We start from the raw sequence: 22,900 nt of genomic DNA on the forward strand, positions 1-22,900 counted from the left end.
GTATTATGTGGAAATGGAGTGGTGAGAGAGAACATCCTTGTCTTGTTCTGATTATCTAGGGGAATACTTCTAGCTTTTTGCCTATTCAGTGTGATGATGACTGTGGGTTTGTCATAGATGGCTCTTATTATTTTGAAGTATTTTCCTTCAGTGCCTAGTTTGTTGAGAGTTTTTAAAATGAAGGATGTTGAATTCTATTGAAAGCCTTTTCTACATCTATTGAAATAATTATTTTTTCTGTTGTTTTGTTTATATAATGAATCATACTTATTGATTTGCATATGTTGAACTAACTTTGCATCCCAGAAATAAAGGCTACTTGATCGTGGTGGTAGCTTTGTGATATGCTGCTGGATTTGGTTTGCTAGTATTTTGTTGAGGATTTTTGCATTTATGTTTATTAAGGATATTGGCATAAAGATTTCTTTTTTGTTGTTTTGTTGTTTTAATAATGTAAGTGGTTGGTTAAGAATAAGGACTTGGGCCTCACATGAACCTACAATTGATTCCTAGCTCTGCCATAAATTCTTTGTGTATTTTCTGTAATGTACTAAGATTATCTAGACCTTACTTTTCCCTTTTATAAAATGGAGATGATAATGTAATATTCTAGGGTCATTTGGAAAATTAAATGAAATATCTTATTCAAAGCACTTACTATTGTATCTGGCACACAGTAAATACTCAATACCCATTTAAATGCATATGTATTATATGCAAATCCTTATTCTTTCAGGACATAGGGTACCTAGAACTTGCCAAGTGTTAGCTTCTTTGGTTGATGTTATCTAAAATGCAATGCTATTTAGGTAAGGTGAATGAGAAAGGCTTTTATCACCTGTGCACATGGGCCGTTTTATTACTCTTCAGGCCCTGAAACCACAGTTCCACTGGACTATTGCTTCAGTCATCTCTTTTCTTTCTCCTCTGTGTTTACTCACATAAGAAAATGAGTTCTTTTGATTCATTTTAGAAAAAAAAAATGAGAGTTTTTGAGATTTCTTTCTCATAATATAAAGAGGTTTTATGATAAAGAAGGCAAAATGGGACAACTGTCTTTCACTGTTAATTTTAATCATGACATTAAATATGTTAAGTGGCTGAGTAATGAATAATTAGGTCTTCATCCAGTTTATTATCTCTTAATTATAAAAAAAAAAAGAAAATCACAAACTGTCCAAAACCAAATCAAATAAATTGTTCTTTAATCATCTATGAAAATTGTTACTTTGAAAGACATCAGCTTCAATCGATATAGTAGTTTACAAAATCCAAAGCAGTAACATCTCAACACCAGGGTCAAGACAAGGGTTACAGCATTTCAAAAATAATAATACTTTCCTGAGGTGTAAATATATATTTTTTTCTGTCAATAGAAAAAAGTGAGTAGAATTTTGTGCCTTGCTATTCACACTGATCTTGTACCAAAGGTTTGATAGATTATGCATAGCACCTAGAAAGCAGGAAAGCAGAATGTCCTACGTAGAGCAAATTCTTCATCACTGGGTGCATCCCTGTGGAGACATTGACTGAAAGTAAAACTGCAGTCAGATCAGCACAGCAGGAATACCATGTCATGCTCTGAACACTCCTTGACAGTGTTTCTTCATCTTTTATTTTCAATCAACTATACTGTGGCCTTTCTTCTATTTTTATAGAAACATATATCTTTCAAGTTTATATGTACATGTTATATAACAGTCTTAAAAGGACAGTGCACTTTTAGATTTTAAAACAAGAACAAAATATACAAACTTACACAATGTAGAAGAGTATATAATTTAAATATTCTTAAGGATTTAAGATTCTTAAATAATCCTAAGGATTTTTAAAGTTGGCATTTCTGGATAAAAATATATTTGATACTTAAATCTTTGATATTTAAATTATTTAATATCAAGAATTTTTAAAGTTGGCATTTCTGCATAAAGATAGATGTATCAAATACATATCTTTATGGAGAAATGGCAGATTTTTAAAAATCCTTAAAGTTGCCATTTCTGCATAAAGATATATATATATATAAATCAAATATATATAAATAGAGAAATGGCAACTTAAAAATCCTTAAGATTTTAAATTCAGTATGAAGTTAAAATTCATCACACTCAACTTAAAATATAATTTTATTGATATTTAAGTATCAAATATATATCTTTATCTGGAAATAGCAACTTTAAAAATCCTTAAGATATTAAATGCTTCATGTAAACATACATGTTTTTATAAATTTTTTATCATCCTACACTGTGTGTGTTTTGTGCTCTTTTCTTCTTTTACTCTCCTAATGCTTTTTCCCTCTAGATTATATTTTTTGTATTTCCCCTTATTTTTCAGACATGTAATGTAAATGAGCAGCTACATAGCATTTCACTGTATGAATTGCTCTAATTAATTATTGTATTATTGGAAACTTGGGTGTTTTAAAGTTCGTTGCTGTTGTTGTTGTTATTTGTACTTCCACAGAGAGATTGTGCTGAGTCCCCAGTGACCCATATGGTAAAGAGTGATAAGTATATATTTTCTAATATTAAACTATTCTTAAACTCCTGGACAAAAATATGTTTGGTCTTTTTAAGTACAGAGTCAATGAAAAAAATCCTCTTTTACTGAAATTTTTGGGTTTGGCAACATGAAAGTTCTACTTTGTAAGAGAGATTTTTTGCTCTTTACACAAAATTGTTCTCTAAATTATTTAAGGTCTGTAGACCTTATTGTAAAGATGGGTTATGAAATTAGATTACAATACAACAACTTAAATATTACAGCAAATATGTGTTGTAAATGTAAGTGCGTTACTGGCTTATAGTGAATTTTGTTTGAGGTTCTTTGGACCCTCATCTTGAAACCACTGAAACCCATGACAAAAATGTGTTCCAATTCTCCATTAACGCTGCAAGAAATAATTTTGATTTATTGAGAAGTTACAGGAAACCAGAATATATGCTTATCTTTCCACAACATTCTCCAAGTTCTAACCCCTATTTAGACTCACAATGAAATACATCCATTAAGATTCTTCATTAGCTGGGGTTTCTTTATAAATGCTTATATTCATTTAGAAGAAAATGAATCTGTTCCACCTTTGAACTTAAAGGATTCATTTTTCTTTAAGCTTAAGTGATTGTGGCCCATCATTTCTCTAATGCATCACTTTCTTTGTTATTTTATGTAGAAATTTTTGTTTGTACATGAGACCTTTGTCTATAGCTTTACATTTTATTTTCATTCTCAGGTGTTGGTGTGACAGCATGAACATTATCCCACTTTTATATAATCAATTTTTACAAATTATTGCTTTTTCTTTAGATGAGATTAAATACCACGTTTTTTTGTGACATTCCTATAAAGGTATGTGCCTTCGTCCATTTTTGCTGCTATAAAAGAATGCCCGAGACTAGATAATTTGTAAATAATAGAAATTTATGTCTCACATTTCTTGAGGCTGGGAAGTCAAAGATCAGTGCACCAGCAGTTTCAGTGTCTGAGGAGGGCTGCCCTCTGCTGTTAAGATGATGCTTCAGTGCTGCGTCCTCACATGATGGAAGACAGAAAGGCAAGGAAGGTGAGAGGGGAGGAGGAGGAAACCCCAACTAGCTTTTGCATAAGGAACACACTCCAGAGATAATGACATGAATCCATTTATGAGGACAGAGCCCTCACGGCCTAATCCCCTCTTAAAGGTCCCATGTCTTAATATTGTTACAATGGCAATTAAATTTCATCATGAGGTTGGGAGGGGACAAACATTCAAACCATGATCATATAACACTGTAGACATTTATTTGTGGGTTGGATTTTGTCCACAGATATGTGTTGTACGATCCAAGTATGTTTATTTATATAGCTCTGGCTCATTCATTTTAACTGCTATATAATATTAAATAGCATGAACATTTTTTTAAAAAAGTATGGAGATGGTCAAGCAGAACCTAGAGAAATGGCACAGACTGTGTTGGGAAAAATTCTTGAAGACTGGATCAAGAGCCAGTGTACAGGCTCCTCAGTGTCAATTTAACCTACGTTCGTTCACACAGAGCTAGCAAGGACAGATATTAGACTCCAGGAAGGGACTCTGATTTTGAGGTAGAGATTCTTTATGGTATGTTGTTATGCAAATATCTACTTTCCTCTGCTTTTCCCGTGATCAAGAAAGAAACAATAGCAATGTAACATGATAGGACCTTCCGTCTATCTGTATCCATGTAGTTCAGGGTATTTACTTAAAGTAGCAACCCTGGTGTGATTAGGAAGCTAGAGTAAGCCCTGATGTTGCAGCTGTTTAAAAGAGCAATCTGGTGGCAAGATTCAACATATCAGTGTTTATGGTTGGGAAAGTATCAATTTATTCCCTGGTCTGATCAAGGTTTGGTCAATACTTTGCAGTTAATGAGGATCAATCACTTATGTACTAGTAGTTAGTTTTCATGTAGCATTACAGTAAATTAACAGTTTTACTGGAGAGAAAGTAACTCTTACCTTTTGTGCCACCCCACTGATCCAGAATGCACTCTGTACCTTATCTGCAATCTGCACTGCTCCACGCCATAAAGATTTGCTGTGAGATTGTCATTGATATTTCTATAAAAGGGATTGAGGAATGTCTAAAATTTCTAGGGATTGCTGGATGGCTACTTGTGCTGCAGATCATTTTCATGTGAAACAAAACAAAGAAAAGGCCACTTTTAATACAAATTCAGGAGGGTCCCATTACTTGACTCCCAAAAGTATAATAAGGCTAGCTATAGCACATTGACAGAGAAAAGTTTAATAAAGATACACAACACTGCTCAGTACTCTTCAAATGACAGAGACACACTATTTTTTTTTCAAGAAAGGAAGAGTTATTGGGCATGGTTTTCTTAGCCTGTGTCCTCCTATCAATTTCTAGTTCGTTACAGTGGCAAACACTACCTGGTATAACTCAGTAGTGCTTGCCAGGAAGGCATGAGGAGAAAAATAGTGGGCTTAGACACTCATAATTTGTTGGGCTCTGTAATTGCATTAATAAATTAGATTCATTCTCAAATTTACTAAATAATGCCACAATTAAAACAAAAAATGTTGTACCAATATTTGCACACATCATCAATATATAAAGTTCCTATTGATATACATTCCCCTCAACGGTTGATTCTGCTACACTTTTTAATTTTTACCAGTTTTGATAGTATAAAATATATTTTCTCACTTACTAAAGCTAAAATATCGTCAATTAGTAATGATCATTTATTTTGCTTTTTCTGTGGACTCCAAGTTCAAGTCTTCTGCTTATTTCTTCATTGTAATTGTTTATTTTTAAATTTATTTTGAAACTCTTTCCAAAATCAGAATGATAAAAATACTTCCTAATTCATTTTATGAAGCAAGTGAAACACTGAAACCAAAACCTGAAGAAGGAAATTACAGACGAATAGGCTTCATTAACATGCCTGTAAAAATTTTGAACACAACACAAGCAAACAGAATTCAGAAATGTATAAAAATAACATACACTTAACAACATATGATTAAAGAAAGAAAGATATGTTGACAGATACAGAAAAAAACCTTTAAAAAAGTTGATAAAAACCCTTTAAAACCCAGAAAGAAATTGAAACATCCTCAATCCAACAAAATACATCTACAAAAACAGTCTAACCACATTGTACTGAGTATTAAAAATGTGAATGCTTTCCACCCAAGTTCAAAAATAAGACAGGGATATTTCTCTCACCACTTCTACATATTACCAAAAATTTTAGCAAAGCCATGAGGAAAAAAAGTCAATATTAAAGAACTAATGTGTGAAAGGAAGAAAGTAGAACTGCTATCATTCACAAACAATGTGATTATGCATATAGAAAATTATATGGAGTGTATAAAATTCCTACTAGGATTAAGTGAATTTAGCAAGATAGCAAAATGGAAAATTAACAAGCAAAACTTATTGTTATATCTATATATGAGAAGTTAGCAGTATAAAAATGAAATAAAATGTCATTTTAAAATTGCATCAGAAGTCGCATATGGAGAATAAGTATAATAGGATATGTACAGGAATTCTATGTTGAAAACTACAAAATATTGCAGAGCAAAGTTAAAAAAGATCAGAAAAATGGAGAGATATACTCTTTATTGACTGAAGTATTCAATTTTGTAAAGATGTTTATTCTCCCAAATGGATTTTTAGAATGATACTTTCCCAAACAAAACTTTATCATGTTTCCTAAAAGAAACCTACAATATTATTTTAAAATTAAAGTAAAATGTAAGGTATGTGGAATAGATAAAGAGTTTTTAAAGGAAAACAAAATTGGAGACTCACGCTACCTTTAAAAAAGACTCTAAAACCATTACAAGCGGAAAATAAGGTTTTGGTGACTCACCAATGTGTCAGGTTAATTCAATGAGAAATAAAAAGTCTTTGTTGTTGTTGTTGTTGTTACAGATGGTGCTGGGACATCTGAAAGTCAATATGGGAAAAAATGAAGTCTAGCTCTTATTGTGTTCCATATAATCAAATTAATTTTACACAAATTGTTTACCTAAATATAAAAACTAGAGCCCATGACTTCCCCCACAAAACACATCTGGTATTGTAATACATTTTGGGTAGGCTAAGACTACCTACATAGGAATCAAAAAGTACTAACTACAAAATAAATAATAAATTGTATTTAATTAAACTTAATTATCTCTGATTTTAAAATATACTACTATTGTTCTAATGTTACATTATTTATTTGAAACCAAAAAGATGGCAAAAGAAAATATGTAACAGGTTCAAATAGGCAGTGATATGGAAAAGGCAACACAGAAAAAAACTTAAAAAAATCTCAGCATCATTAGTCATCTAAAAAATATGCCCACAGAAAAACAATATAGAAGAAGGTTCATAGCAACTTTATTTATTATAGCCCAAAATTTTAGAAACGATGTTTATCAAAGAGTCATGGGTAAACAAAATGTGGCATTTTCATTCAGTGGTATATTTCTTACAAACAGAAAGAAACAAACTACTAATACATGCAGCAATATGGCTGAAACTCAGTGCCATATGGAGTGAAAGAGGTTACACACAAAGGGGTATATTATGCATGATTCTATGTAATTGATGTTCCAGTAAACAAAAACTAATATACGGCTGTAAAAATTAGAAAGTTATTTCCTTCTTGAGGCATGAAAGTCTAGCAATAGATGCATTAGCAATAGGATAGATACATAAGGAAACTTCCTTAGCAAGGGAAACATAATTTTTCTTGTTTGGGGTGGCAGTTAAACTCATTGAATTAAAGACTTGTGATGGGTACATCTCACAGTTTAAAGTGTATTCAAACAACCAAAAAAGTCTATACCAATCTATTTCCTAGAGGATCTCTTATTTACAAAAGCTGACATAAAATTACCTAGCCTCATCTTCGTAATTATCCCAGATAATATTCATCAACATATATTCTCTTTAAAATTGTCTTTTTTGTAGCATTACATATAGGCAATGTAAACATAGGAGGAATTTACAATAAATTTTCATATATCTGTGTTTAGTTTTCATATACTTATAATTAGTTTTTATATAACATATATTTTGATGTACTCTGTTTTATAAATATTAAAATATGTTAAATTATTTTCATAATAGTTTTCTATTTAAATTCAAAATTGATTTCTTTGACCTAAGAATTCAGGATGAAGTCTGCTATTAGTATTCTGTGTCACTGAGTCAAATTATGAAAAAACAGTTACTATGTATTTTTAAAATTCCCAGCATCTGAAAGCATCCATGCTATTATTTTGGTGCCAATAAATATTTCTAAATGCGTGAGTTAGTGGTATCTGTGAATTGAATTCATTAATTTATAGTTTTTGACTTTTGAAACTCTTCTCTAGTATCCCAATAATCTCAATATAGGCTTTATGTTTCATACTTTTTCTGTTTGGTACCTAACTTCCTGGCTTAGAACAGTTTCTGGGACCACCATACATATTTTGGGATGAGGAAGTTATGTCGAGCACATGCCATATGGTAAGCATCAAATGAATTATGAAGAACATTCCTGTGTTTTCTTCATTTATTCCTAAGCTTTGAATCATTAGTTCTCAAATTACTGACATCTTCTAATATTTTATGCAAAGATGACCTTTCTTCCCTTCTGCACATACTATATCAGTCCAAATGACAGTTCCTATAAATATGCCTATGTGTACTGGGGAAAGCAAGCATAATACTTAGTGATATAGTTTCGTACGTGTGTATAACATTATGTTTTCTAATAGAAACTTGGCAAGTAAAATACATTTTACTGATTGATAGACTAGCTACTCTTAGAGCTGTGGGAAGGAATGCCCTCCCATTTCATGGCTTTGTGCTCTCATTTGCAATATATGGAGTAAGACCACTACACAAGTTCTATCTCTGATCAAAAATCCTTACACCATATTTGGTATGAAGTCACTTTGCTCATTATTCAGTCTGTGTTTTTAGGAAAAAAATAAGTCTTTTAAGCATTCTGTAAAAGCTAATAACTCTGGAGTCCCTGATCTATCAAAACTTATTTACAAATGAGCATAAAAATTTAGAAACTCAGTCAAGGAAAGTCATTGGATAAAAGGTTTTTTTTATTTGTTTTTGGTAATTGCAACTTCACTTCTGAGGATATGAACCTCCAGCTGTCATATGTATGTGATTAATTCAATGCCTTTCCAGCCATTAAGGATGCCCCACTATATTTCTGTTTTCTGGCAAAAATAGAAGATAGCTTAACACCACATCTTGGCATAAGATTACTGGCACAGAACAGCAAAACACATGCAAATTGGCAAGAAAAAATACCTTGTGTGTGCAACCATTTCCAAAAACAGCAGGTGCAAAGCCAAATTCACCTTACCAGATCCTGTAGTATGCACATGCACGAAAATGTAATACTTGTCAAACTTAGTGTTATTCTGAATCTAGATTTAGATTCTCTTGTTTTCATTTTCTTGAGCAAAACAAAACAAAAAAAAAGCACTTTTTTAGAATTTGAAATAAATATTTCTGGCTATAAATTTATTCTGGTAAATATACAAATTTATGATACTGCATATTCAACATTGATCTCACATTAATAAATTCTAAGTGTGATGGTTGGTTTTATGTCCCAACTTGATTGGGCCATGGGATGCCCAGATATTTGGTAAAATATTACTCCAAATGTCTCAAAGAGGATGTTTTGGGATAGGATTAACATTTGAATTGATAAACTGAGTAAAGCAGATTACCTTCCCTAATGTGCAGGGCTCTTGCCCAATCAGCTGAAGGCCTAAATAGAACAAAAATGCTGACCCTCTGGGAGCTAAGAGGGGATGTATCTTGCCTGATGGCTTGAGCTGAAGCATCAGTTCTTTCCTACCTGCAGACCCAAGCTGAACTGTTGTCTCTTCTTGGGACTTCTGTCGACCAGTTTTTAGACAGGAAGTTGTGCCATCAGCTATGCTGATTCTCGGGCCTTCAGACCCCTCCCCACACTGGAACTGTATCAGTGAGTCTCCTGGGTCTCCAGCTTGCTGACTGCAGATATGAGGAAATTTCAGCCTCCCTCATCACATGAGCCAATTCCTGATATCAATCTCTTTTAATATATGAACATCCTTTTCATTCTGTTTTTCTGAAAAACCCTAATACCGGTTTTATATATTTTATATTATACATGCATGTATTTCATACTCTCACATATTATGTTTTCTTCATATTGAGTTTGTGGTCTACCATTTAATGATGCATGAATCTCAAGTCTACTTATCATTTTCTGGTGTCATAACTATAATTTATTTTTTTATGAGATGTAAGACCCCCATTCCATTTCAATGAAAGTAGCTTTCCCACCCTCAGTGTCCTCTGACTCCTGTGCTGTCTATTAAATTTTTCCAGCAAAAATCACTGCATTTACTGTATTCACACCTATGGAAGCTACTTTTAACTGTTGTAATAACGATAGCATAGTGTGTGTGAGTAGTATGCCTGTGTATTTCATATTACAAAAATTACAATGATTTTACAGGTTCATCAGTATTCCTTTTAAACAAAGTTTTTGTTATGTTCATGATTTTATTTGTTTACTCACTTTCTAGCGATGTGAAGGCATGACAAACAATGCTGTCATTGGATTTTCCTATTTATTCTAACCTCAGTGAATTTATCATAGATACAGAAACCAACCTCAAAATTCAAAGGATTCCTTTATTTTTCATCACTTGTCATTCAATTGTTAAACAGGTGAAGTTGACTCTACCTCTTTAATATTGTTCATATCTTCTTTGTAAGCATTGCCCCAATTGAGACTTTAATAATCTCACATAGAAATTGCATGCCTGTCAAGTGTTCTTTTTGCCTCTATTTGCACTTACTACAGATACGAGAATAACTTTTCCAAAACTAAATTATATGTGTGCCTTATTTAAAAGAACTCTCTATTGTCCACAAAATTAAATTCAACCTACTTACTATGATATAAAAATCTCCATATTTTACCCACTGTCTACTTCTGAATACTTTCCTACTAAGTTTGTGCTTCCACCTGGCTTTTGTACATCAAAACAACTTTTAAATGCAAGAATGTGCCAAATTAGAACTGCTCTTCTTACAAAATAAGGCTTCTTGAGATTTTCTAATTCATTTTTGATTTCCAGTGTATGTGTGGAAGTTTTCTTGTGTCATTGGCAGAGAAACTTTCAGGAACCTTATATGTATTTTTCTTAATATAATTTGATCATGAAATGTGTAATATCTGAGTACTTTCAGAAGTTCTTTTAAGACTATAAGACTTTTAGATATTCATTTTAGACTATAAAGTCTTTGATAAAATAGCTTTCTCTTTGAATCCTAGATAATTTCTTCATGTAATGAATCCTGTCCTTTAATTAAGTTTACTAGGCCTTCAAATTCAGATCAGTCTATCATTTCTGACCACAGCTGACCAAATCCTGCCTAATGGAAAAATAAGAAGCCTCTAATCCAAACAATATTGCCGAACACACAGCACACAGTCTCTCCCTAACATCACCCTTAAATACTTGGATTTTTAACACATTCTATGAGGAATAATAAAATAGCTATTGTTTTGGGCATCAGCTTTTGATTACCTCTAGGTAACCAATATTCCTGACAGTCATATGAACTTCTGTAGCTGTGCTGGAAAATCATTTAGCACTATCTACTAACCCTGAACTTGTGTAACCTATCACTTAACAGTTCCATTCCTAGGTGTATACTTAATAGAAATGTGTACATATTTATAACAGCATTTGTTGAAATACTCAAAAACTACAGACAATTCAAATGTCTAACAACAAAAGGGTGAGTAAAATGTGTTATATTCCTAAAATACAATATCATATCGCAATCAAAATGGACAAGCTGCAGCCTTATACATCAATGTGGATGAATCTTGCAAGCATGGGTGAATCGAGCAGGAGGAAAAGAAGTCAGATACACCATAATACACACCACATGATTCCTTTAAAAATAAACAAATGAAGACAGGCAAAACCAATCAATGGAATCCTAGAGAGCAGTCAACTTTGTGGAAAGAGCTGGACATAGGCAATAAAATCACCTGACAATGATCTATTTCTATATTGGCATGCTCATTGTGTAATAATACACAGGGCCCTGCACTTATGAGTTGTGCATTTTCTGTGTGTGTATTATACTCTCAAAAGAGGCTTAAGAATAGGAAAGCATTTCTAATTTTATTTTTTTAAAGATTCTATTGGCTATTGTGTCTGTGTTTCCAGAATTAAAGAGTCACTGAAAAGAAATACTTTGAGATGAGGAAGTTGAAAAACATTGAAAATATGATGCCCAAATAAAATAAAAAATAATGTAAGAAGCAGTTAGGATATTACGAGTAATAAAACTGGTGAAGTAGAAGAAACATTTTAAAACTTCATGCAAAACCAAAGTGTTAAAGCCAGAGGTAAATGAGATGAAACTTTGACATGCAGACAATAACATGAACTCTTTATCTAACAGGATTCCTAGAAAAAAAAATCAGATGAGATAGAACAAAAGCAATATTGAAATTAATTAGCTAACTAAACAAATTTAATAAAATTTAGAAAATTATCTAATTAAAAGAAATTACTGACTATAGATAACATTTAATAAAAATAATATCTTCATTGCAAAGATTGTATAAAAAATAAAATTTTCGGGCCAAGCGTGGTGACTCGTGTGTAATCTCAGCACTTTGGGAGGCCAAGGTAGGTGGATCACTTGAATTTTGGAGTTCTAGACCAGCCTGGGCAACATGGCGAAACCCCATCTCCACCCCCCAAAAAAAAAAAAAAAAAAATCTGGGCATGGTGGTGCCTGCCTACAGTCCCAGCTACTTTGGAGCCTGAGGTGGGAAAATCACTTGAACCCAGAAGGCAGAGGTTGCAGTAAGCCATGAATGCACCACTGCACTCCAGCCTGGATAACAGAGTGAGACCCTGTCTAAAAAATTAAAATTAAAATTAAATACAATAAAATATAAAATAAAATAATCTAGAAGGGAACACTATTTTCTTCCAAAGATTATCATTCTACCATTCCAAATATTAAAAACAAATAGAATCTGTGGGGGGAAAAAAACTAAAATTTCAAGCCAAATTTGTCACTCCTATGCAAGGTAATCAAAAGGTAGTCTCATACACTCATAGGGCCAGAAAATTTACTCACACAATAGTCTTACCATAAAACAAAATACTCTTAAATACACTTTGGCCAACAAAATTATTAGAAGTCAATTGGAAGAAGTAGAGACTTGATAAACATTGAAATCAAAAGACAATGTACAAGGAAATGACTAAATGAGATATCTAAATAATAAAGGTTAATATTTTTAAGAAATGTTGCAGGTAAATTATTATCAAAAGACCTATTAATAATTGAGCAAATAGCTTGTTAAAATTTACTAGTTAGAAAGATAGGACACATTATATAAGAAATTGATAGTAAGAGGTAAGAAAAATAATGCTAGATTTATCATCTTAATTTATGAGGCTGGAGTCCATACATACAACTATAACTTTATAGGTTCAAGTATGTCTTATACATACTTATGACTATTCACTAATGGAAACAAAAACTATATAACTTTAAAATAAATGTAAAAAAAGTCCAAGTAAGCAATCTAGATATAGCCCATATATTAAAAGATACAGAATTAAGAGAATAACATAGTGAATGTAAAAAATTAAGAACCAGAAATATAACTTAAAACCAAGAGTCAGTCTCAGAAACAAAAATGTAATAATCATAAGAGCTCTTTATTGAGTATTCATTATTTTGAATCATATCTTTTCCTATACAACATATCTTTTCTCATAAAACTCAATTATGTAGGTGAAATTATATTCATTTTGCAAGCAAGAAAATTTAGGCCTAGAGTAATTTAGTAAAATATAAAGCCATAGAGTTAGAGATACTGAGACCATGATTGAAACAAGGTCTAATAATGCCAAAGCCTGCACTCATGGTCACTGTACTTTGTAGTACTTTATTGAAACTATTTACAATTTAAAACAAAATGATAGTGACAGGTTAAGAATAAAATATTTGATACATGTTTATCAGGTAGATACTAACAGTAGCAAACCTAAAATATATCATAAGGGCTAATCTACTAGTAAACAACATTAGAATAAATAGAATATTTATACAAGGTTACTTTAATACTAATAAGTCATATTAGTCACTTCTGAAATATTATATTCATTAAATATTATTTTAGCATTACATATAATGCTAAAAATGTGAACACCAAAGAGAAATGGACAAAAAGATATTTCTTGGAAACCTGAAACATATTTTCAGTAAAACACTAGAGATGTAGGCATAATAAACCTAGAATTGTTTATAGAAATAAAGAATATTAAATAGAATAAACACACACATACATAAAATATTCCATGTTTGTTGTAGCATACTAACATTTTCCAGGATGCTACTGCTTCCAGTTCTCTGCCCATAGGCTATTTCTTGCAAAGATATAAATAAATTAAAATACTAAAGGTGATTCCCTATTTTGTTTATGTTTTGATTCTGACCTGTCTTTCATTGTTGCCAGAAGAATCAAATTTCTTGCAACCCTATCAAAAGTAGCCTCCCCAACCTCAGTGATAACAGCCTCCCCAATCACACTGATACAAGTATTTTCCCTCCTTTAGAGAGAATTAACTCTGCATTGCTTGAGAAAGCAGTAATGACCTCCACTGCGGCAGTGGCCATGTAAGGCAATGTTGATTCTTCCCCCACCAGCCCCTTCGTTTCCAGACGTATAACTAGACCAGAATCTCAGAAGGACCTCATAGGTGAGATACAAAGTGTTACCTGTGAGGAAATGTATTCCACTCCCCAGCCAAAAAATCTTCAGAATATAGACAAGCAGAAATCAGGTGAATATGTGTGGGAATGCATATTAAGGGTATAGGATAATGGTGGAAGGAACATAAAGATTGAACAGTCTAAATTATTGATATACTGGTCCACTAAAGGAATTTTTTTTTTTTATTGTTGCTGCTCAGGGAGTTAGAAAGGACTCTAGCATATGGTTAGTTTGCTGAAACATAGATCAAAGATGGTCCACCATGAGTGAATTGGAGATGTTGAACCTCTCTTGGTTTCATGCAGAGGAAGGCATTCAAAGATCATCGAAACGTTAGAGTGGATTTGCCATTTAAGACCTACCCTCCCACACTGGGAAGGTCCAGAAGGCATGTCTTTCACCAATACTTTTAGAAAGGAATGTCTGAGGAGAGCACCAGTCAGCATCTGCCAACAGGTCTGCAATCGCTGTCTTTTCTGTGTGTCAGACTTTTCAGTGGGAACTGTAGCTACTCAAATGGAAAATCTTAATGCAATGGAAATTTTTGTGTCCTGCGGGTGGCAGGGACGAAGTAGCACTACTCAACTGCCAGAGGCAAGGTGGGTATAGTTACAGTAATGGGCGTCAGAGTCAAAGCAGCAATCAGAATAGCCTGACTCATGTGGATGTATGGTGCTGACTTATTAGCTGTGGTATTCCTAGAAGTGAAACAGATAGGAAGTCTGCTAAATCCGTACTTATCTAGATAAGCAGAAAAGTTCCAGGTCAAGCGAACAAAAGTATAACTCAACCCATAAAAACAGAGAGTCAAGGCCTCTCAATCAATTCCCACACTTGAACTTTTCTCTCTAAATCAACCCCTATGCCTTAATGGAGGAATTCCCTATTTTATAGACCCAGAATATGTTTAAAGAAAGGGAGGACAGATCTCCTTGAGAAAAAACCTTAATATATGTTACTGAAGCCTGGCACTGTTAATTTTCCTTCTAACTTTTTTCCCAAAGGGGCATATAGCCTTCTACTACAGTAAGTGAGCATAGGGAAAAGAAAATAATCAGATCTTTTGGGAACTACTGGACACTGGCTCTGAACACTGAATCCAGGACACCCAAAATGTTACTGTGACTTTCTAGTTAGAGTAGGAACTTACGGTGGTCAAGTGATCACTGGAGTTTTAACTCAGGCCCATTTCACAATAGGTCCCCATACCCACTCTGGTTATCGCCACTGTCATAGATGCATAATTGCAACAGACATATTTAGCAGCTGGCGGAATATCATATGGGTTCCCTGACTTGTGGAGTGAAAACCATTATACTGAGAAAGGCCAAGTGGAAGCCATTAGAACTACCTCTACCTAGGAAACTAGTAAATCAAAAACAATACTGCATTCCTGGAGGAACAGCAGAGATTAGTGCCACTCTCAAGGACTTAATGTAGTGATGGTGATTCCCACCACCTACACATTCGACTCTCCTATTTGCCTTATGCAGACGACAACCTCTTGGAGAATTCTGGATTATCACAAGTTTAAACAAGTAGTGATTCCAACTACAGTCACTATAGCCAGAAGCAGTGTACTTTCAGTTAGCAAGGCCAGCAATACCTTCACTGTCCTTCCTCAAGGGTATATTAATTTTCTAGCTATAGTTCATAATTTAGTTCATAGGGATCTTGATTGCCGTTGCATTCTACCAGATATCACACTGATCCATTATATTTATGAGATTATGCTGATCGGTAAGACATTTGAATGTCAGAGAGTGACTAAATTCAGGGGCCTTTCATCACAGTGAAATTTCTAAGGATCCAATAGTATCAGGGATGTCAAGATACCCCTTCTAGAGTGAATAATAAGTTGTTGTATCCTCTCTACAACCAAGAAAGAGGCAGAACACTTAGTGGCCTATTTGGTTTTCCGAAGTACCATATGCATTATTTGAATGTGTTTCTCCAGCCCATTTATCAAATGACCCAAAAAGCTGCTAGTTTTTTCAGTGGGGCCTATACGAAGAGAAGACTCTGCAGCTCGTTTAGGCTGCTGCACAAGCAGGTCTGCCACTTGGCACTATGATCCAGCAGATCCAATGCTGTTTGAAGTGTTAGTGACAGATGGAGATGCTCCTTGGGGCCTTTAGCAGGACTCTGTAGGTGAATCACAGTGAAAACCTCTAGGATTTTGGAACAAGATCCTGCCATCATCTGTAAATAGCTATTCTCCTTTTGAGAAACAGCTCTTGGCTTGTTACTGGGCCTTGGTAGAAACTGAACATTTGACTATGGGCCATACATTCACCATGCAACCCTATCTACCTATTGTGAAATGTATGCTGACTGACCCATCAAGCCACAGAGTCCGGTGTGCACAGCCATAGTCCATCACCCAGCACAAAGATACATGATTGGTCCTGAAGAAGCCCCAACTGCACAAATAAGTTATATGAAGAAGTGGTCCAAATTCCTGTAATTCTCAATCCTACTACACTGCATTTTCTCTCTAAGTCATCACCTATGCCCTTATGGAGGAATCCCTTATTTTCGTTTTATTTTTATTCTATATATTTCTCATTGGTGCCGGAAGAATAAAGTTCCTTAACAAGTGTATTATTCCTCTGCCATCCCTTTTGTTTATTTCTCCAACTTAAATTCTGCTAGTAGGTAAGCACTTTATTCAAAATATTATGAAAGTTATTTCGGGGACTGCACTGCTTTCATTAAATTTGTTTGAATTTTCCACTCACTTGCTGTCTGAACATGTGATAAACCAAACAATAGAGCATAATAACTGTGCTTATTTTATATTGTATGTCCTTATTATATAGCCATGTTGACATATGCCCTGTTACATTTCAAATAAATAAGTTGGAGGAATGATACAGAGATGTTCAAGGAGAAAATAATTAACTTGATGTATAAAAGTAATCAGTAGAATATTCAATTTATTAAATTTTCAAACCCTCTTATATGTTAATTTACTCATACACTAGAGTGTTCTAACTTTTTAGTAACATTCTGATAAAAGGAAATAATCCTGTCATATGGAAACAGTAGAAACAAACATCATAGTTCATGGTGAATATATTATTTTTCTAGTGTCTATTCAACCCAAGAAAAACTTTTATCAATCCTTTCTGTAGGATGATGTTTTAATAATAGTGTAAAATGTTTACCATAGACTCTAAAAATGTTGAAGAACCAAATTCTAATTCTCATTCTATATAATAAGCATTTTAAATTCTCTGTTTTGTTATCTTGCATAAATTTGTAGTATATAATAGTAACATTTCCTGAGTATACACATATAGAATGAGTAAATCAAGTTGCATCATATAACTGAGTATATTTTCAGCTTCATTAAAGATTTTAGGGGCCCCATAAGAACACTTACAATTCATTTTACTATTTAACTTTCACAACCTTCCTCATCTTTAAACATAGGAAAGAGGCCAAGATAGACAAAATAATCCGTACAATGGCAAATCTGTAATTCAAGTAAAGTTAGCGTAATTAATATCCCACCGTGCTTGCTATTATACTCTTGTATTTGTAATCCACTTCATAATTTGCAATTTGTTTTTACTAGCTTTAATTTTCAAAGCAGATTTGTAAGATGAGTGACGCTGCCATTATTTCAACCTTTAGGATTTCAGCAAAATCAGGGTCATATAGCAAAACTATAGAGTAAGGAAATGAACAAAACCTTTTTATAACAAATTCCATATCTTCTAGATTATAAGCAAGACTCTCCATCCCATTCCCCCTTCACTTGTTTTTTTTTTTAAATTTATTATTATTATTATACTTTAAGTTCTAGGGTACATGTGCATAACATGCAGGTTTGTTACATATGTTTACTTGTGCCATGTTGGCGTGCTGCACCCATCAACTCGTCAGCACCCATCAACTCGTCATTTACATCAGGAATAACTCCCAATGCAATCCCTCCCACCTCCTCTCTCCCCGCTCCCCATGATAGGCCCCGGTGTGTGATGTTCCCCTTCCTGAGTCCAAGTGATCTCATTTGTTTTATTTCCTTTCTTTCCTTATTCCTCCAGCACATTCTTTCCCTCCTCCCCTACCGCCCACCTATTTTTAGTGTCACATATGCCATATTTAGCTTTACTCTTTTATGGAAAAGAAAATGGACTTCAAGTTGGACAAGATAGAAAAAAACAACATTAAGTGAATGTATAAGTTCAAGTATGAGAGAAAATAATAAAAGTTAACCTTGCACTTTTAATAAGCCCTAGTCATTAATTCCAGTTGAACTGAAGGATAACATTATAAAAGTTGGAGTTAGATGTGCAAATAATTATACCGAGTTGCTTGAATGTAGTTCAAAAAATTGATTAAAAGACTTCCCTCAGTATAGAAGAAGAGCAGAGCATTCTGTTCATCAGCCTTTCCCTGATTTGCATACAATTTTAAATTGTTTGACAAATGTGTATTTGTATACTCCACAGCAGAAATAAATACTTTATCTACTGGCATATTCAAACATACTCTACTCAGATATAAAACAAATAATAGAAAAATGCAAAGTTTTATACTTATGTAGCCAAAGATGATATATAACTTCAGAATAGGAATGTCAGTTGAAATCTTCTTTTATAATTATATTTTACTAGGAATAGCCAGAGTTCCTACTGACATGAATAATTAAATCATTCATTTATTCACTCATCAAATATTTATCTGTGACTGTTATGTACCAGACACTGTCTAGGCACTGGGGATATCAACGAACAAAGGCAAAGATATTTGCATAACAAAATAATATTAGATGATTATATTACTTTTCTATTCAAGAAAGGTTTTTCTCCAGAAAATATTAAAAGAAATGAGACTTTTAGTAATCAATTATTTAGATAGTGTGAAAGTGGATTTTTCAATGAATATAAATACATAGGTGAAATTAAGTAGTAGTCTTTTCTGTATTATTGAAAACTTAGACAAAAGTTATTTTGAACTAAATGTGTTTCGGGGAGGAAATTTACTTGTTCTTTTTAACCTTGTTTTTTGGTCAATATCACATTTGGCAATAGACAGTATTATAGCTTAGTAGAAAATAAGTTGGCCGGGCGCGGTGGCTCAAGCCTATAATCCCAGCACTTTGGGAGGCCGAGACGGGCGGATCACGAGGTCAGGAGATCGAAACCATCCTTGCTAACCCGGTGAAACTCCGTCTCTACTAAAAAATACAAAAAAACTAGCCGGGCGAGGTGGCGGGCGCCTGTAGTCCCAGCTGCTCAGGTGGCTGAGGCAGGAGAATGGCGTGAACCCGGGAGGCGGAGCTTGCAGTGAGCTGAGATCCGGCCACTGCACTCCAGCCTAGGCGACAGAGCGAGACTCTGTCTCAAAAAAAAAAAAAAAAAAAAAAAAACAAAAGAAAAGAAAATAAGTCATATTCTGGAGTCTTCCAGACTTGGTCCAAATTCCAGTCTTGTCACAGAGCTAGTATATGACCTTGGTTTGATTAATTAATATCTCTATATCGTAGTTTCTTATTCATAAAATGAGTTAATTATAAAACATATTTCACTACATTGTTATGAGTATTAAATGAGACACTACATTTACAATACGGGGGTAATGTTAAAACTAAAAATACCACTATTATTATTATTTCAGACTGAATATTAAATTGAGCATGTACTCAAATCTAGGGTAAAATAAATAGAGCTAGCTATGTGAAAGAAGTAAATGATTTAGAACATAGTTTTACTAGATCATATGATAACGTTGTCTCAAGTGTATACAAAAGAGCCTATCAGTGCAGTGAATTAGTCTTTCAACCACACAGTTCTAAAAGTTGACCAACTGAAACAAGAAGTAATCACAGTGTCTTTCCAAACACTGTAAGATATTTATATGCTATATGACAGACAGTTCCTTAATTATGCCACTGTTTTGAATTTCCTACCTTAAGTGTGCTGAGCCAAATTCTTAGCATGTTGCTGGGAAGAGAAATTATCATTTCTGTCACAACTGTCACATGCACCTTACCTGGGCTAAGGCATATTCCTAATAGTAGATGAACCCATGCATACAGTAGGTAGCTCCAGATTGGTGAGGAGAAAGATGAGATGAACATGTAAACTCATAAAGCACTATGAAGAATATCTTGATGTCTTTAAACTTATATTTGAATATTATTTTTATTGTAGTACAGGGATGTACAGCAGAAATGGGGGGGGGGAAGCCTCTTAAAGTACAAAAAAGCTATTTCTAAAGAGAAATATAATTTAGAGAGTTTCATTTAATTTCAGTAATTCTCTTGGTTAAATCACTCTCATAAAATATTAGCAAACTAAAGCTTCTTATATGATTTCTATTGAGAGTTTTCAAGCTCACAAAATGTCTTATAAATGAAATTGTGATACATAGCCCTTTTATATGTTGAGACTGCTTACATACTGCCAATGAGTTTTAAACAGCAATGAGTCCAGTTTATTCACACAATAAAAAGCTGTCTTTTATGTTCTCTTAATTAGAGTTCAGGTTACTCTCTTGATACTCAAAATTATGGATAATACTTGTACTTGGAAAGTCATAATGAATTTCTGATGATGGTTAAGAGTATGGGATCTTGGGAGTAGTTGCCCTCAGCAAGAAAACCAAAATTCTGTGTCTGTAAATAGACTAACATAATTTTATGTGTTCTTCATGGTATCATTACTAACTGGTAAATAAAACCTTATTAGAGATTCACAGTGTATGAAAATTTTAAAATATATTATGATTCTATATAACACAGTCACATTTACGGTTTATTTACTTTTGTATAAGTATTTGCCAAGGACTCTTCATCTATCCTTTTTAATTATGGACAAAATATTTTGCCCTTAAAGAAATGACTACAAGTTAGAGAGTGTTAGCAAAATTATGTTTTCTATTTGTTTTTCCTAAGAAGAGTAAGGAGCTTCTTCATAATTTGATTATTTTCCCCCAAAACTAGACACTAGGCCATAAATGTACAGAATTACATTAGATCTAAGGCAGAAGGTGGACAATGTGGAAATTATGACCTAGATAATAATACCATCTTCTCCTCAAGGTATATACTCTAAATACCTAATAGGTCTTGAGAGTGATATGAAACTCGCTTTGTTCATTCAACACTTCGTTTTAGAAATCTATCCATGTTTAAGCTTTCAAATTTAGGTAGACATCATTCATTTTACTTTCCATGTTGCATTTTGAATAAATATAAAGCAATATTTTACCTCATGTTTTCACTTATTAGACATTTGTGTTGTTTCCACTTTTTTCCTGATAGAAACCATATGTATGGGAGCATCCTAATACATATCTCTGGTATACAGGTGTAGGAAATTTTTCTAGACAGAAATACAATTAGAAACAGAAGTTCAGGGTCTTAGAATTCTATTTAAAGTGGTTATAACAACATTAACCATGACCTATAATTTCCTATTTATTCATTGACATGGTATGGCTCTGTGTCCCCACCCAAATCTCATCTTGAATTGTAATTCAAATTATAAAGCCCTTGTGTTGGGGGAGGGACCTCATGGGAGGTGATTACATTATGGAGGCGGTTTCCCCATGCTGTGCTCCTGATAGTGAGTTCTTATGAAATCTGATGATCTTATAAGGAACTTTTCCCCCTTTCACTGTGCATTTCTCTCTTCTGCCACCATGTGAAGAAGGATGTGTTTGCTTTCTCTTCTGCCATGATTTTGAGTTTCCTGAAGCTTCCCCAGACATGTGGAATTGTGAGTCAATTAAACCTCTTTGTTTTATAAATTACCCAGTCTCGGGTATTGTTTCATAGCAGCATGAAAATGAACTAATACAGTAAATTGGTACCAGGAGTGGGGCCCTGCTATAAAGATACTAAAATATGTGAAAGGTAACTTTGGAACTGGGTAACAGGCAGAGGATGAAACAGTTTGGAGGGCTCAAAAAAAGATAGGAAAATGTGGAAAAAATTGGAACTTCCTAGAGATTTGTTGAATGGCTTTGACCAAATGCTGATAGTGATACGGACAATGAAGTCCAGGCTGAAGTGGTCTCAACTGGAGATGAGGAACTCATTGGGTACTGGAGTAAAGGTCACTCTTGCTATGCTTTAGCAAAAAGACTGGATGCATTTTGCCCCTGCCCTAGAGATTTGTGGAACTTTGAACTTGAGAGAGATGATTTAAGATATCTGGCAGAGAAAATTCCTGAAAAGCAAAGTGTTCAAGTGGAAGCAGATCATAAATATTTGAAAAATTTGTAGCCTGTTAATGTGATAGAAGAGAAAAACTCATTTCCTGCAGAGAAATTCAAGCTGGCTCCAGAAAATTGCATAAGTAATGAGGAGCTGAATGTTAATCAACAAAAGAATGGGGAAAATGTCTCCAGGACATGTCACAGACCTTCAGGGCAGCCCCTCCTATCATAGACTCAGAGACTTAGAAGGGAAAAATGGTTTCATGGACTGGGTCCAGGGCCCCCTTGCTCTGTTCAGTCTCAGTATGGTACCCTGCACTCCAGCCATACAGCCATGGCTAAAAGGGGCCAACATACAGCTAAGACTGTTGCTTCTGAGGGCACAAATCCAA

The 22,900-nt window shown here is 33.8% G+C and overlaps 1 long non-coding RNA gene across 1 annotated transcript in view; it reads right to left on the bottom strand.

Annotated features, from left to right (window-relative positions):
* The window catches only part of LOC140713084 (uncharacterized), a 237,398-nt gene that overhangs the window by 22,379 nt on the left and 192,119 nt on the right, over positions 1–22,900 (bottom strand). The window contains exon 2 of the long non-coding RNA XR_012094942.1: positions 6,369–6,445. This is a non-coding gene — a long non-coding RNA (uncharacterized lncRNA). The remainder of the gene's footprint in view (positions 1–6,368; positions 6,446–22,900) is intronic.

Source organism: Chlorocebus sabaeus, chromosome 12, assembly GCF_047675955.1.
Source record: "Chlorocebus sabaeus isolate Y175 chromosome 12, mChlSab1.0.hap1, whole genome shotgun sequence".
NCBI classification, from domain to species: Eukaryota; Metazoa; Chordata; class Mammalia; order Primates; family Cercopithecidae; genus Chlorocebus; species Chlorocebus sabaeus.